Source organism: Pseudophryne corroboree, chromosome 6 (genome assembly GCF_028390025.1).
Source record: "Pseudophryne corroboree isolate aPseCor3 chromosome 6, aPseCor3.hap2, whole genome shotgun sequence".
Classification (NCBI taxonomy): domain Eukaryota; kingdom Metazoa; phylum Chordata; class Amphibia; order Anura; family Myobatrachidae; genus Pseudophryne; species Pseudophryne corroboree.
The window spans coordinates 392,911,660-392,927,768 of NC_086449.1; the positions used below are offsets into that span (position 1 = coordinate 392,911,660).

The 16,109-nt window shown below is 43.4% G+C and overlaps 1 protein-coding gene across 6 annotated transcripts in view; it reads right to left on the reverse strand.

Annotated features, from left to right (window-relative positions):
• Nucleotides 1-16,109, reverse strand: part of PRKCQ (protein kinase C theta) — a 347,815-nt gene that overhangs the window by 191,649 nt on the left and 140,057 nt on the right. The window contains exon 1 of one of the 6 annotated variants that reach the window (XM_063926811.1): nucleotides 3,842-3,858. The exons of the other annotated variants lie outside the window; for them this stretch is intronic. The gene's annotated coding sequence lies outside the window, so the exon portion shown is untranslated. Of the gene's footprint in view, nucleotides 1-3,841; nucleotides 3,859-16,109 lie in introns of those variants that run through there. 6 annotated transcript variants of the gene reach the window in all.

Below are 16,109 nucleotides of genomic sequence, written 5' to 3' on the forward strand. Positions count from 1 at the left end.
GTGTTTGTATGAGTGTCTGTGTGTGTATGTGATCCCTGGTGTGTGTGTGTGTAACCCCATAGTCAGGTGTAAATCCCCCTAGAGATTATTGCTGGGAGAACTACATCTCCCAGCAGCCCTTGCACTTTCCAGCACCTTCGTAGCCTCCCAGCAGCCCCCTCTTCTGTGCGAAGATGGAGGGCAGACAACCGGGAGCCGCAGAGTTTTCAGTACTAAAGATCCTGCAACCATTTTTTTTATTGGATACTGCGGGTATCAGGAGCATGTATACCCACAGTAATCCAAAATTGGGCGCAAGCTCCTCAACGTTTTTTTACCTCGCTAATCATTTATTATTATTATCCTTTATTTATATGGCGCCACAAGGGTTCCGCAGCGCCCAATTACAGAGTACATAAATAATCAAACAGGAAAACAGCAACTTACAGTTGATGACAGTATAGGACAAGTACAGGGTAAATAAACATAGTTACATCAGCAGATGACACTGGAATAAGTATCAGGTGGCAGAATCGTGCCCATTTGAATTCCCCACATAGTGCAGGCCCGGCGACAGGGGGGTCAAAGGGGACACTGGTATGGGGCCCCAAGGATCAGGGGGGCCCCGAGCATCAGGGGCACAAAAAATGTGTAGGCAGCGCCTAAGAAAGCTGTGGCTCCCGTGCACTCCGGGACGCCCATACGTCAATTAACAGACAATTACTTCCCAATACAAACACCACCCCCGCCGCATACCCCATCACTTGGTCTGAGCTGGTCCCGTGCTGTGTTGCCAGTGTTGCGGCGTCACTACGCATGAACCCGCGCCAGCCCGTCCCTGCTGCTGCCGCTGACTCAGAGGAGCTGAGCGGCACAGCACTGCCAGGCACACTGACTGGGAATATCAGACAGCAGCCGACTGCAGCTTTACCAATGTGATGTCCCTACAGACAAGGTCAGTCCCTCCTGGGTCCTTGCAATCTCCCTCACCGTTGTGACAATCTGTGGGTCTGTGTCTATATATGTACGTTTGTGTCTGTGTAGTAAATGTACATGTACAGTATGTGTGCTTATATATGTATGTTTGTGTATGTATATGTGTGCGTGTGTATGTATATACTGTATATATGTGTGTGTATATATATATATATATATATACACACACACACACATATATATATATATATATATATATATATATACACACACATTTATATTGAGGGGAAGAGTTGAGGGGGTAGGGGGCCCCCAGAGATATCAGTGTATGGGGCCCCAAGATTTCTGTTGCCGGCCCTGACATAGTGAAAGTGTTGTCGATAGCAACCAATCAAATTCTAGCTGTCATTTTATAACATACACTAAATAAATGATAGTTAGACTCTGATTGGTTGTTATGAGCAAAACCATCACTTTATAAAATTTGATCAATCTTCCCCCTTGTCTTAATGGCATTTCTTCAGTTTTTCTCTACATTTTCTGCTTCTCAAAATGCCTTGAGCTATCTGTTCTCCACCAAACATATATGGTAAGTCACTCCTTACCGTGGCCATCCAGTACTACTGGGGAGCTGATACTCAGCTGCCCTGGTGATTGGAAATGGAGATGAGCGACAGTAGAAAATCTATTTGGGGCTATTTGATAAATAGAGCACACAATGTTGTCTGGATTTCTATGCTAAATAATGACAGGTGTTTCTAGCATGTAATGTGGGTGACATTGCATTATTTGCTATAAGTGGGGCCAGAAATTGCAGTGATGGGTGGGTCCTGACTCCAAAGATAAGTGATCTTCTAATATCCATATTCCAGTACACTGAAGTAAATGGGCCTTTCCAGTAAAGGCCCTCATTCCGAGTTGTTCGCTCGCTAGCTGCTTTTAGCAGCCGTGCAAACGCTAAGCCACCACCCTCTGGGAGTGTATCTTAGCTTAGCAGAAGTGCGAACGAAAGGTTCGCAGAGCGGATGCAAAATATTTTTGAGCAGTTTCAGAGTAGCTCCAGACCAACTCAGCGCTTGCGATCAATTCAGACCATTCAGTTCCTGTTTTGACGTCACAAACATGCCCTGCGTTCGGCCAAACCACGCCAGCGTTTTTTCGAACACTCCCTGAAAACGGTCAGTTGATACCCAGAATCGCCCCCTTCCTGTCAATCATTCTGCGGCCAGCAGTGCGACTGAAAAGCTTCACTAGACCTTGTGTAAAAAACCATCGGCTGTTGTGAAAGTACGTCGCGCATGCGCATTGTGTCGCATATGCATGCGCAGAAGTTCGCTTTTTTTCCTAATCGCTGCGCTGCGAACGAAAACAGCTAGCGAACAACTCGGAATGACCCCCAAATAGCTTAATGCGATTAAATGGATCCTTGATTACTCCGACTTAACTTTTTCAGTTTTTGATTTTGCAAATGTTTTTAAAGTTTTGTTTCAAAACATGATTCTGTTATACTGTATGTTTAAAGATGCCTGCCACATTACACATCACCCTACTTCAGGATGTCACTTTAACATAGTACTTCTCACTTGGGGGAGATGTACTAAGCCTTGAAAAGTAATACATTTCACTGTGATAAAGTACCAGCCAATCAGCTCTTAACTGCCATGTCACAGGCTGGGTTTGAAAAATGACTGTTAGGAGCTGATTGATTGGTTGGTACTTCATCACTGTGCAATTTATCGCTCTCCAAGGCTTGATAAATCTGGCCTAAGATAAAATACATTAATTATAAGGAAAACCAGTATTAAGGTCAAAGAGCTAGGCTACGTGTGAAAGTAATATAACAGCCTTAGGGGTCTATTTACTAAGCCTTGGATGGAGATAAAGTAGACGGAGATAATGTACCAGCCAATCAGCTCTTGGATGTCATTTTTTAAACACAGCCTGTAACATGGCAGTTAGGAATTGATTGGCTGGTACTTTATCTCCATCCAAGGCTTAGTAAATAGACCCCTAAGTTTATTAACAATTGCACACACTTGCTTATATTGAAATCAAATCTTTATGTACAATTATGGACTGCCAACCGACACACTGTAGAAGAGGTAGAACTTGCTTACAAGCACTTTCCACAACTGCACTCTAAACCTACATGTCAGACAGGAAGTTATTTGTATTTTATTGTTGTCAGTATATTTTTAACCAGAATATTTAGGTACTTTGGAGCTGATCTTTTCACAAGATCTTTAAATTTCCTTTCATGCCTAAAAAAGTAATGATGAAAGCGTGTAATGCTGTAGTCAGCATTGTATTGCTAAAGGCTGCTAAAGGCTGCCTATTGAAAAAAGACAAAACAACATTTTAAAATCAGTTAGAACTTATTTTGACTATGTTTTTAAGACCTGCAAGACTTAAATTCCTTTTTAAAATATATACACTTTTTTCACCAGTTGGACCTGTCATACAGTATGTGTTATGTGTTTCTATGACAAAACACCACATTGCATAATTCTAACTAAAAAAACAGTCTGATTTATGATAATGGAGCTCGCTGTTTTTCAGGGGGAAATATAAACAAACTTCCTCCTATGTCAGAAATGGAAAACTTTAAAAACAAATAGCTTACAAGAGCTGTTACACCTTACTGTTTAATGTATGTGTGCTAGTATTTCTAACGTGGTTACTTGTAATATTATCTGTGTTGTCAGATGCGGAAAACAGCTATATTGTATGTAATAAAATATTTGAAATACTATTTCTGAGAACAGGTGCTATGTTACCGAGTAAAATGAAAATTATTTTGGATGTTACCGCTCATTACTTATTGCTTACAATATTATCATAAAAATACATCAAGCACACAGTAAAACCTATCTGTACCAACAGTGACTGCATTATGCCTAATGGCTAGGTATAAAGTGTACTATACCTTCTCACTGCTGCAGCAGAGGCAGGAGTTGTAGTCTATGTCCTGTATGTCATAGCATCTCTGTACAAAAGCAGCTCTGCAGCTGTAGGATTCTCTCCATCTCACAACCACTTCTAGACACTCCTCTTTTTCACTTAAAGGTGTACTGAGGTTCTTTCTATGTTGTGTTTCTGACATGGCTATTAGCATAAACCCCATTTCATACTCATGATCACAATGTCCATACAGCCTTCTAGATGCCACAGATAGAGCTAGGTACGGTTCAAAATGTTCATCCTTATTTAGTAATGCCCTAACAGCTTCTAGGGTATATAACCATGTCACCCTGTTTTCCCCAAGCTGCAGGTTAATTTTCAGCAAAAAGCCAGTGTGCAAATTAGAAGGTGGTGATCACATGAGCCTGTAGGAAGCACCTGGTCTATTCAGTCCCTATTCCCAGCTGCAGTCCCTCTCTTGATGGGACCCTATCATACCACCCCCAACATTGGCATTTAGATCAATGAACATTCAAGCAAAGCTGGGAAAATATGATACAAACTAGGAAATAAGGGGAAGGGTATACGGATTCAAACATTTTTGGTTCACTGTCACTTTCATCAAAAAGAAATGAAGATATTATCTTATTATGGCACAACTGTGAATTAGTTTAGCTTCAATGCAAGAAGGCGATCACCCAGTGATTTATGACAACTATGGTACTCAGCTTTTCACTACAGAGATGGTAAACAACTGCCCATGGGACAAAAATGGTATAAGTATAAGAGACCCACAGATATTACCTTCAAGGAATATTTTTTACAGTATATGTTTTTTAGATGTATGTAACATGATTTTGAGACAGATTGAATGTGAGGCACAAGGACAGTTCAGAGCCAAGGGTGAGTGTCGAGTTATCAACAGTGGTAGAGCTATCAGGTTAGTAACTTCTGTTGGCCGGTGGAAATAGAATTAATTCTGGTTTGGAAATATTAAGTTTGAGGTGGCGAGAGGACATCCAAGATGAAATGGCAGAAAGGCATTCTGTGATGCAGACCAAAACATATGGAAAAATCAGGGGAGGATAAGTAGATTTGAGTATTATCTCCATACAGATGATCCTGAAGTCCAAAAGAGCTGAATAGTGTGCCAAGAGATGAGGTATAGATTGAGAAAAGAAGAAGGCCTAAGACTGACCCTTGCAGTACTTCAACTAGTAATGGTAGCAAGAGGAGATGGATTCAGAGAAGCAAACACTGACATAACGAATAGATAGGTAGGATGAGAACTAAAAAAGGACTGTGTCCTGAAGACCTAGGGATTGTAGTGTTTGCATGAGAAGAGAATGGTCAACAGTGTCATATGCAGTCAAGAGACAGATAAATAAGAACTGACTACGTAATGGCCTTTAGACTTAGTAGTGAACAAATCATTCACTACTTTAGTTAGTGCTGTTTCAGTGGACTGTTGGGAACGAAAGCCTGATTGAAGTACTGTAGGTCCAATGGAGTTAGGGTCAGAATTTAGTTTTTCAGAATGGGAATAATCACTGTATGCTTGAACAGTGATGGAAAGATACCAGTATTTAGAAAAAGATTACAGATTTTAGTTAAGGTTGGGATGAGCACGGGAGACAGAGCATTATTGATTTGTGAGGATATAGGCTCTAGAAGAGAGGTAGTAGTGTAGGAGGATAAGAAGAGTGTTGATACATCACCTTAATTTGTGGGATCAGATTAAGAGAAGGTGCCAGAGGGTTAAGGTAGGGAATTGAGCAGGCCACTGGCTGAGGAAGATCACACCATTTCATTTAGGATCTTATCAATCTTGTCTTTGAAGTAGGAAGCAAGATCTTGTGCATTGAGAGTGGCTGGTGGGTTGGGTGAGGTAGGGTTTAAAAAGTAATTTAAATGTATTAAAAAGTAGCATGGGTTAGAGGCTTGAGCAGAGATGAGAGTTTGGAAATATGTTTGTTTGGCAGTGTTCAGGGCATTACGATGGGAGTGGTAGATAGTCTTATAAGTGAGGAAGTCACTTGGAGTACAAGATTTACGCCACTGACGTTCAACTTTACGTGAAAGTTTTTGTAAGTGTCTTGTTAATTTAGAATGGCACAGTTAACATCCAAATCTATGGGGGGTGTGATGGGTAGCTGGAGCCACTTCATCAAGGGTTCAGATGTGTTACAGCCGTCTCAGGAGAAGTGAATGTAGAAATCAGTGAGAATGGTTATTGCAGAGAGGTGGAAAGTTCTTGAAAATTAATTTATGTTAATATTTCTGCGGATTAATGGAGACTTGGAGGACTTCAGTAACATTGAGTTCAAAGTAATAGAATGTACGTCAAATAATGTAAATGTAAGTTACTGAATCTGTGGTAGAACTGTGTATGTGATTTCTTTTTTTAATTAATAGTTCAAATACCTGTTTATTGATGTTATTCAACTATTCACTTTTCAAACACTTAGGGCGGTATCCTATTAGCCACAGTAAAACATCAGGTGCAAAAAATGTCTATTTTACGCAGTTTTTCCCGATGTTTCACCAATTTTCTTTTACAGAAAAAAATTAGATTGCCCGTAAAAAATGCATTTTCTCCAAAAAATACACAGGTTCAGTGAAACCTGTGTGTTTTCATGAGAACAGCCCCATTTTTGCTTGGAAAGGGTCTGTTTTCGGGAATTTGGTGTCGCCTGCCCGAAGCTAATAGATTAGCTAACCAGCGAGACCTTTAGCTGCGATTATTTATTGTGGCTAATAGGATACCACCCTTATTGTTATGATCAATTTGTGTAGCTGACTCCAGATTGCCTCTAAAGGAAAACTATGGCTAACTAGCACAGGCTACCAGTAAAGCAAATGTTTAACTGATGAAAGGTGACAAATGACACTGTGTTTGAGAATGCAAACACCAGCTTAGTATGCCTGCAATTGCAGGGAAGAGTTGGGGCTTTGAGACCGACGTAGGGGAACCTGGAGGTCACTATACCGACCCTCGGATCCCGACTGCAGAATGCATGCGGGGGGGGCGAGCGCAACTGAGCCCATTGTGGGCTCGCTGTGCTTGCCACAGGTTCTATTCCCACTCTATGGGTGTCGTGGACACCCACAAGTGGGAATAGTCCCTGTTAATCGGCATACTGACTGCCGTTTGATCACTCGGGATCCCGGCTTCGGCATGGTGACCACCGGGTTCCTGAGCAGTGGTCACATGACCGCATCCAGCAGAGAAGACTGCTGGTACTTCAACTGTGAAATGCTGGAAGATCAGATCATTATTACACTCAACTAAGTGTAAATACAATAGGACCATTGCCTTATTCCATACAGATATGAAACTCATCAGTAAACTGATTGCACCCTTTGTAGGGGTGGAGCAAAGCATATTTTTGCAACTGGGCTCACCATGCGCTTGCTCACTGCTTGCAATATAGATACAGATATATGTTTAGATTATAGTATATATGTTATCTATGTCTTAGCACTGTACATCTAGCAATATAAGGTTTTTCTTTATAGTTCTCATTTTGCTTTATTGACGCTAATACCGTAAAGCAAGCAGTAAAGATTACATGAATCTTAAATTACTAATGGAAAACCAGTACTTTCAGGTTTGTTTTTTTTCACACCCACATATGACCATTTTACATATTATAGTTATTGCCAGTACCTTCCTGTAAGGTTCCACTAACTAACTACTAAGTGTCATCTTTTACTCATAGCCAGACACATTCTATTTGCTGTTCTCAGACTCTTATTAAGCTATTATTGATATTTGCCAGTTTCATTTTCATGGAAATTACACATTTGACACAGAAAGCTAACAGGTGTTGGCTTCTTAGGGCTTACATTTTCAAAATAAACCAAGTGGCAATTCCTTGCTCTCTGGGAGGTGAGTTGAGTCCATCTGGTACAAAGCGGGTAAGGTTATGCACCTGGTGGGAATGGGAACAATGTCTAGGTCGACACGACCTCTAAAGTTTTTTTTTTGCAGTTTTTACAACTTTTTCATACTTTACCATCCACATGGCCTACGATTGGGTGCTGAGCGTAGTGGTAGCAGAGTGAGGCACCTTGCCCACAGCAAGCCATGCAAGGGGATGCAGTACACTAATTGGGGATCTCTGTGCTCTGACGGTAAAAATGAAAAAAAAAAATTATATATTGACTTTTTTGTGTCAGCCATGTCCTGTGTCGACATTTTGTACCTGTCGACCTTTATTGCCAAGTTGACCTTTCAAAGGTCGACCCTTTGTCCATGTCGACAATTTTTCAGCGTCGACCTAATGCATGTCGACCATATGGACGGCAAACCTCCACAACATTACTTTATTCTTCTTGACTACAAACACAAGTCTATTGAATTCCACAGATACTTTGTGGGATTTGTACAAGTAACCTTTAAGACTTCTTCATTGTATATTTATGGCTGTATTCTTTGCTTAGATAGTACTATAATTATAACCACTGTATGATGTACCCATGACATTCTATTACAACTTAGTTGACTAGAATACTGTGACTCCATAAATAAAAGTAATTTACCATTATTCACTCATTGCATTTTTGCACAGCACTTATTTAAGGGCCTAATTCAGACCTGATTGCTGTCCTGCAAATTACATTATCTTGCGATCAGATAGTCGCCGCCCAGGGGTAGTGAAAATTTACCCTGTGCAAGTGTGCGATTGCATGTGTACGCTGTGTGAAAATTCCCCTCAGTCAGTGGACAGCTACAAAACTGTTCGGATCACACTCACCCTCTAATGTTTTTCCCATTCTGTGCAGAGTGTCCTGTCAATCACCTTGCGAACAGCCATGTGATTGAAATTTTCACAACATCCTGTCGCTGTTTGGCAACACGTGTGCGCATTGCGATGCATGTGCATGTGCAGTAGTTCGATAATCACCCACTGTAAGAAACCGCACAGCAGCGATCAGGTCTGAATCGGGCCCCATATCAAGTGTATAACCCCTCCTCCTTTTATCTAAATCCAAATGGGCTAAAGGACTTTGGTCTTTGCCCTGGCACTGTCCTGGCGCCCAGAGTACGTGCCCCGCTCACCCCGTATTCGTTATGCAACTGGGTAAAGGGGAGTGTCTGCAAATATGTAGGCGTATCATTCATGGACCGTTTTCGGGCTGTTTCTTGCCATGTTACTCGGCATGCGACTGATGCATTGCGTAAGCATAAAATATGGTGCCAGTGTTGCAGCTCCCATGGCTAATCTGCGCTGCCATGGAGGTACTCAGGGAGTTGATGTTCCTTGCATCTGCGGTTGCGGTGGAGTATGCAGTTTCTGAGCATGATGCAATGGCTTCAGTAGGTGTCTCTGTTCACCTGTGGGTGCCTGCTACTCCATGCACTGTCTACAGCAACTTAAGTGCACAGCCACAAATAGTGATCATCAGTAGAAAGTAAGTGTCCCTCCTTCCTTCCTCACCACTTCCTATATCTCTTCTCCAAGAGTGTCACTAACCACTAAACTATGGGGTGCTTGCAGCAGGTTCAGCATCTCCATCACAAAGACTGGACATGAAACCAGTTATACAAAAAACACAAAAATAAAATTAAGCTGTTAGGAAAGTAATTCAACACTTTTCTTACTCTAAATAGTACTATAGCAACCCTCTCTTCTGTATGAAGAGTCCTATGGCATACTGTAACTCAATAGCACATACACCTAATCCTCTCCAGTTTACATTGCTAACCATTGCTAACCTCACCTCCCTACACACTGAATTCATACTTCGCTCCACCCATAATCGCCAATGACTTTATCCTACTCTTGTCTCTAAGATTTTTCCCATGCCGCTCCTTACCTCTGGGACTCTCTCCCTCACCCTATCAAACCCTATTAAACCTACACACCTCTACAAAATTTCAAAGGGGCTCCCCAGACCCACTTCTTTAACAAAGCCGCCCTGCTCTTATCCTAACCCACTTCTCCATGCTCCTTGCTCACTGTCTCTCCCTTCTGTGTCACCCCTGTCTGCCTGCCCTACCCTTTAGACTGTGAGCTCTCATAAACAGGGCCCTCTTCCCTTGAAATTGCTTTTACTTTCACCACTTATACCATTATCTCCTCCCTACTGCATACAATGGCACTTAATCCCCGGGTTCTGCCACCCTTCTGCTTATTTTGGTAATCTAACAGCAGATGCAGAAATGCTTATAAACAATGTCAATGTCCTGCAATGTTCTGTACTGTAAGGGGTAAATTTACTAAGGTGGGAGTTATATTTAAGATGGGATGTTGCCCATTGCAACCAATCGGATTCTACCTCTCATTTATCTAGCACCTTCTAGAAGATAATACCTGGAATCTGATTGGTTGCTATGGGCAACATCCCATCTTAAATAGAATTCCAATCTCAGTAAATTTACCCCTAATGGGTCTATTTAATTAGTGTCAGAATTTCCATAAAGTCGGAAAAACTTCACTTTTCGAGTTTAGGTCGAATCTAGATTCAACCTATTCATTTCCAGTACTGTTTTTTCGACTTGTCGGAAAACACGTGGATCGTCAGATTAGCTGCGGATCCACATTTTTTGTAGTGTCTGAATTTCCATAAAGTCGGAAAAACTTCACTTTTCGAGTTTAGGTCGAATCTGGATTCAACCTATTCATTTCCAGTACTGTTTTTTCGACTTGTCGGAAAACACGTGGATCGTCAGATTAGCTGCGGATCCCCATTTTTTGTTGATTTTCTTGTTTTGTCCATACTATACTCTATAAGGCTCTGTGGGGCCATTACAGCGCTATATAAATAACAGAAACTAATAATAATAATAATAATAATAATAATAATATTAATAATAAAAGCACTGTGTCTCTGTAATTAAATTAAAAGCATTTGGTTTGTCCTTGGCAAAAATCATTAAATTGGGGAAGAAAAATATAACAGCTCCTGGTTTGGGATAAACAAAAAAACTACCAAGTTTTCTGGATAAAACAAAACCGGCTGATCACAATAACAGTAACAGCAGTGGCAAACGCAGGATTTCTAGAGGGGGGTTTCCAAATGCAATCTCCATATATTTCACTCTGCGGAACATTATAGATGATCTATAGCAGTGGTTCTCAACCTCGGTCCTCAAGTATCCCCAACAGTTCGTGTTTTCCAGGTCTCCTCACAGGGCTGCAAGTGAAATAATGTGCTCCACCTGTGGGTCTTTTAAAATGTGTCAGTGAGTAATAAATACACCTGTTCAATTGCTAGGTGACCTGGAAAACATGACCTGTTGGGGGTACTTGAGGACCGAGGTTGAGAACCACTGATTTATAGTATAGGCTGTAAGAAACATATTTAAATTATATAAATAATTACAGGTTGAGTATCCCATATCCAAATATTCCGAAATACGGAATATTCCGAAATACGGACTTTTTTGAGTGAGAGTGAGATAGTGAATCTTTTGTTTTTTGATGGCTCAGTGTACACAAACTTTGTTTAATACGCAAAGTTATTAAAAATATTGTATTAAATGACCTTCAGGCTGTGTGTATAAGGTGTATATGAAACATAAATGAAATGTGTGAATGTACACACACTTTGTTTAATGCACAAAGTTATAAAAAATATTGGCTAAAATGACCTTCAGGCTGTGTGTATAAGGTGTATATAAAATATAAATGCATTATGTGCTTAGATTTACGTCTCATCACCATGATATTTCATTATGGTATGCAATTATTCCAAAATACGGAAAAATCCGATATCCAAAATACCTCTGGTCCCAAGCATTTTGGATAAGGGATACTCAACCTGTATATAAGTGGTCTGAAAAAGGTTAAACATACTATAATAAAGGGGCACAAACATTATGGAACAAGTACCTCACTTTCTAAGCACACATTCTCCCACCTCATGGCAAGGCTTCTGTCTCTTCTTTCTTGTAGCTACTCTTTGGTCCAGTGCACTGAATGAGGGCTCAGAACCACACACACAGCAAACTTTGTAGAAAAAGCTGCTACTGGGTATGTGCAGCAGCTCTGCATGATGCGGCGGCAGCTCTAGTAATAGTATTCTATACCATTTCTATTGTTGTCATAGTTTGCCACTTGCCAAGGGGAAGGGGGTTTCTGGGCAACCAGAAACCCCCCCTGCGTGTGCCTATGAACAGCTAAATATTTTAGTTATTGTGGGACTATTGCTGAGTTGAATGTACACCAGTTTGTGTAGCATATCTTGTATTCACTCATTCTGTGCATGATCAAAAAAAGAGTGCATACAAATGTGAGGCTGTAAAGTCGCACACATTCCGATCATACTGTATTTACATTTACGATCAGAGAGCAGGAGCAGCGGTGAGAGAAGGTGTTCTCATGTACTGTAGGCAAAGCTCAGTGAGGGCATGTTCGGGCAGAAGCAGCCCACCAACAGTTACAATTATTCCTGTCATTTGAAAGGTCCTCATTTAAAAGAAAATATGGATTTAAGACTCAGTAATACAATGGATTACAGATACAGCAGTAAAAATAGAACTCATTGCACAAGAAGGAGATTGAACATATGTTTAGATGAATGAATGTTTTAGTCCAATGTCTGGTCTGAGACATGTTTAATCAAAGTTTCAGTTGCGTCTATTACATTGTGATACATGAACATAGTCACTGGCATGCAATGTAGCAAGACTTATTATGAAAATGTACAGTAGTGTTCCAGAATGTTAACTACTGTATGGCCACTGTATGGCAGTGATAATATATTTTAGATTTGTTCCTTCACTCTAGACTCTTCTGACGAGCTATCCATATTTAAATTATGCATTCAGTATTGATTTAGTGATGTTTTAATCTGCACTATAATTTAATTAGATGTGAAAGCTGCACGCCCAGGCCCAACACCAAGCTAGAATGGAAACTTTCTGAGTGGTATAATTAGATGACTTTTCAGATTCTTTTAATTGAAATTTAATTCTGAAAAAAAATTGATAAACTGGTAAATTTGTGCATTCTGGAAGACTTTTTTCTGAATTTAAAACTTTAGACATTAATCATAAAAATATACTTAGAAGCAAGTATGTAACTACCATAATAGCAATGGATATGTCACAATCCTGACTGTAGGTTTCATATTTGGTGACTTACCCCTGCCATCTGTCCCCGGATCCTGTGTCTTTTTTAAACAGGTTGTCAGCTCTGAGTTTTCCTGAGTTCTCTGCCTGAAAGGTAATAGTTAATTAGCTCCATCTGTGGTGATCTCCTGTGTGAGGCTGAATTCAGTAATCTGAAGTTTAGGCCTAAAAACCAGCATCCTATGTTTTGCAGAAGTTCAGGCTTCAGTGTTCTCTCGGCCTGCTAGGCCTCATTCTACATCACAGCCTTGGCTAGAGTAGTCACATGACAGTGACTGTTCACCTGACCCAGAGTTCTTCAATCCTCTGCCAGCCTGAGACTCTCTGCATCACCTAATCCTGCTTACCAATCACCAAGGACCAGGAAGTATAAATCAGGAGGCTGAGTTAGAAACTGGGCCAGTTCCTTGTGTCACACTCACAGCTATGTGTGAGTCTTCAAGCTGAGCTCCCTAAAGGTAACCTTTATACTCCTGTTCCTGTGAAAACTCTGTTCCTTGTTACCCTGTTTGGTTTACTTTTCTGTTGCCACTGATGATCACTATTTCCTCGAGTCTCAAAGTGAAAACCACAGCTGCCGTGGTTCATCTTTACTGCTGTTGTAGTTGTGATCTCCAGAGCTCCCGTATCCCTGCAGCATCTCCGTGCCTCAGTACCTCAGTACCTCCGTGCCTCAGCATCTCCGTGCCTCAGCATCTCCGTGCCTCAGTACCTCCGTGCCTCAGTATCTCCATGCCTCAGCACCTCCGTGCCTCAGTATCTCCGTGCCTCAGCACCTCCGTGCCTCAGCACCTCCGTGCCTCAGTATCTCCGTGCCTCAGCACCTCCGTGCCTCAGTACCTCCGTGTCTCAGTACCTCCGTGCCTCCCAGCACCTCCGTGCCTCAGTATCTCCGTGCCTCAGTATCTCCGTGCCTCAGCACCTCCGTGCCTCAGTATCTCCGTGCCTCAGCACCTCTGTGCCTCAGTACCTCCCAGCACCTCCGTGCCTCAGCACCTCGTGCCTCCAGCGTCTCCGTGCTTCAGCATCTCAGTGCCTCCAAGCACCTCAGTGTCTCTACGCACCCCAGTGTCTCTACGCACCCCAGTGTCTCTACGCACCCCAGTGTCTCTACGCACCCCAGTGTCTCCAAGCACTTCCGTGCCTCCTAGCACCTCAGTGTCTCCAAGCATCCAGTGCACTTTAGCGCAGTTGTACCTGGTATTCTTCACTGATTCATCAGCGCCTTTCCAGTTCTGTCTTTCAGGAGACCTTCAGCGCCCACACGTGCTTCCTGTCTGCCGACCTAATCCTGCATGAGAAGAACCTAGATTCGGCCATCTCTGCCGCGGTTCCTCTTCCCAGTCACCGGAAGAAACCCCGAGGCCACAACATTCCCAAACCAGGTCAGTTGTAGTATTCATATAATCCTCCAGTCGCCCGCACAGACTTCACTAACACCGGGTTCACAAAACCTCAGTCATGACAGTAGGAACTGGCCACATGGACCCGGCCGAAAGTGTTTGTCTGACGCAGGACCTCCTAAGCAATATTGCAGGACGCTTGGAAGGTCTGGAGTCGACTCAGCATCAATTGGCACAGTGTCTGCAGCGGAATTCGTTCTCCAGAGATTCTCTGACCTTCTGCACTAAGACTCCTGACCAACTGCAGATTTTCTACCAGATGTTATTACAGTTACAAGAACTTTTGTCGAGTATTCCTTCTGTGATGCCTGATCTCTTCAGGAATACTGCCAACGTTGTTGTTCCTGTTTTGTCCCAACCAGTTAATAGAGTCTCTTCCTCTGTGCAAGGAAAAGTTGTTCATCAGAGCTATCCACGGCCCAAACTCTCTGAAGTTGAACATCAGCGGCGTAGGGAGCTACATCTCTGTCTTTACTGTGGAAATTCCGGTCATTTTGTTAAAGACTGCATTCTTCGTAAGCCAGGGAATGGTGACAAATCTCAGTATCACAGTGCTCATGTCTACAAGTCATCCACAGTAGCCGATCCTGCTACTGCTGACAGGGGTATCAAGATGTCTACTCTGAAAGAGACTCAAATTTATGACTGGGGTCCGGTGATTAAACGACCTTATCCCAAGTTGGGTGTCCAGAGAAGAATATTCAAGCCATTTAGAGTCACAGAGGAGTCTGTGTCATTAGCCCAAGGAGGGGCGTCCGTGTCATTAGCCCAAGGAGGGGCGTCCGTGTCATTAGCCCAAGGAGGGGCGTCCGTGTCATTAGCCCAAGGAGGGGCGTCCGTGTCTTCAGCCCAAGGAGGGGCGTCCGTGTCTTCAGCCCATGGAGGGGCGTCCGTGTCTTCAGCCCATGGAGGGGCGTCCGTGTCTTCAGCCCAAGGAGGGGCATCCGTGTCTACAGCCCAAGGAGGGGCGTCCGTGTCTTCAACCCCAGTGAGGGGTTCAGAGCGTCCAGCCCCAGTGAGGGGTTCAGAGGGTCCAGCCCCAGGGAGACTACAGAGCGCTGCCCAGCCAGAGAGACTACAGAGCGCTGCCCAGCCAGAGAGACTACAGAGCGCTGCCCAGCCAGAGAGACTACAGAGCGCTGCCCAGCCAGAGAGTCTACAGAGTGCTGCCCAGCCAGAGAGTCTACAGAGTGCTGCCCAGCCAGAGAGTCTACAGAGTGCTGCCCAGCCAGAGAGTCTACAGAGTGCTGCCCAGCCAGAGAGTCTACAGAGTGCTGCCCATCCCCGTGAAGTGGGGGCTCTTGCCTCAACCCAGCCCCATGAAGAGGGGGCTCTTGCCTTAGCCCAGCCCCATGAAGAGGGGGCTATTGCCTCAGCCCAGCCCCGTGAAGAGGGGGCTCCTGCCTTAGTTCAGCCCCATGAAGAAAGGGCTCAGCCCGTCCCGGTTCCAGCCGGTCCAGCAATATTCCAGGCTCCACCTGGTCAGTCCATCCCGGTTCCAGCCGGTCCAGCAATACTCCAGGCCCAGCCTGGTCAGTCCGTCCCTGTTCCAGCCGGTCCAGCAATACTCCAGGCCCAGCCGGGTCAGTCCGTCCCGGTTCCAGCCGGTCCAGCAATATTCCAGGCTCCACCTGGTCAGTCCGTCCCGGTTCCAGCCGGTCCAGCTATACTCCAGGCCCAGCCTGGTCAGTCCGTCCCGGTTCCAGCCGGTCCAGCAATACTCCAGGCCCAGCCTGGTCAGTCCGTCCCGGTTCCAGCCGGTCCAGCAATACTCCAGGCCCTGCCTGGTCAGTCCGTCCCAGTTCCAT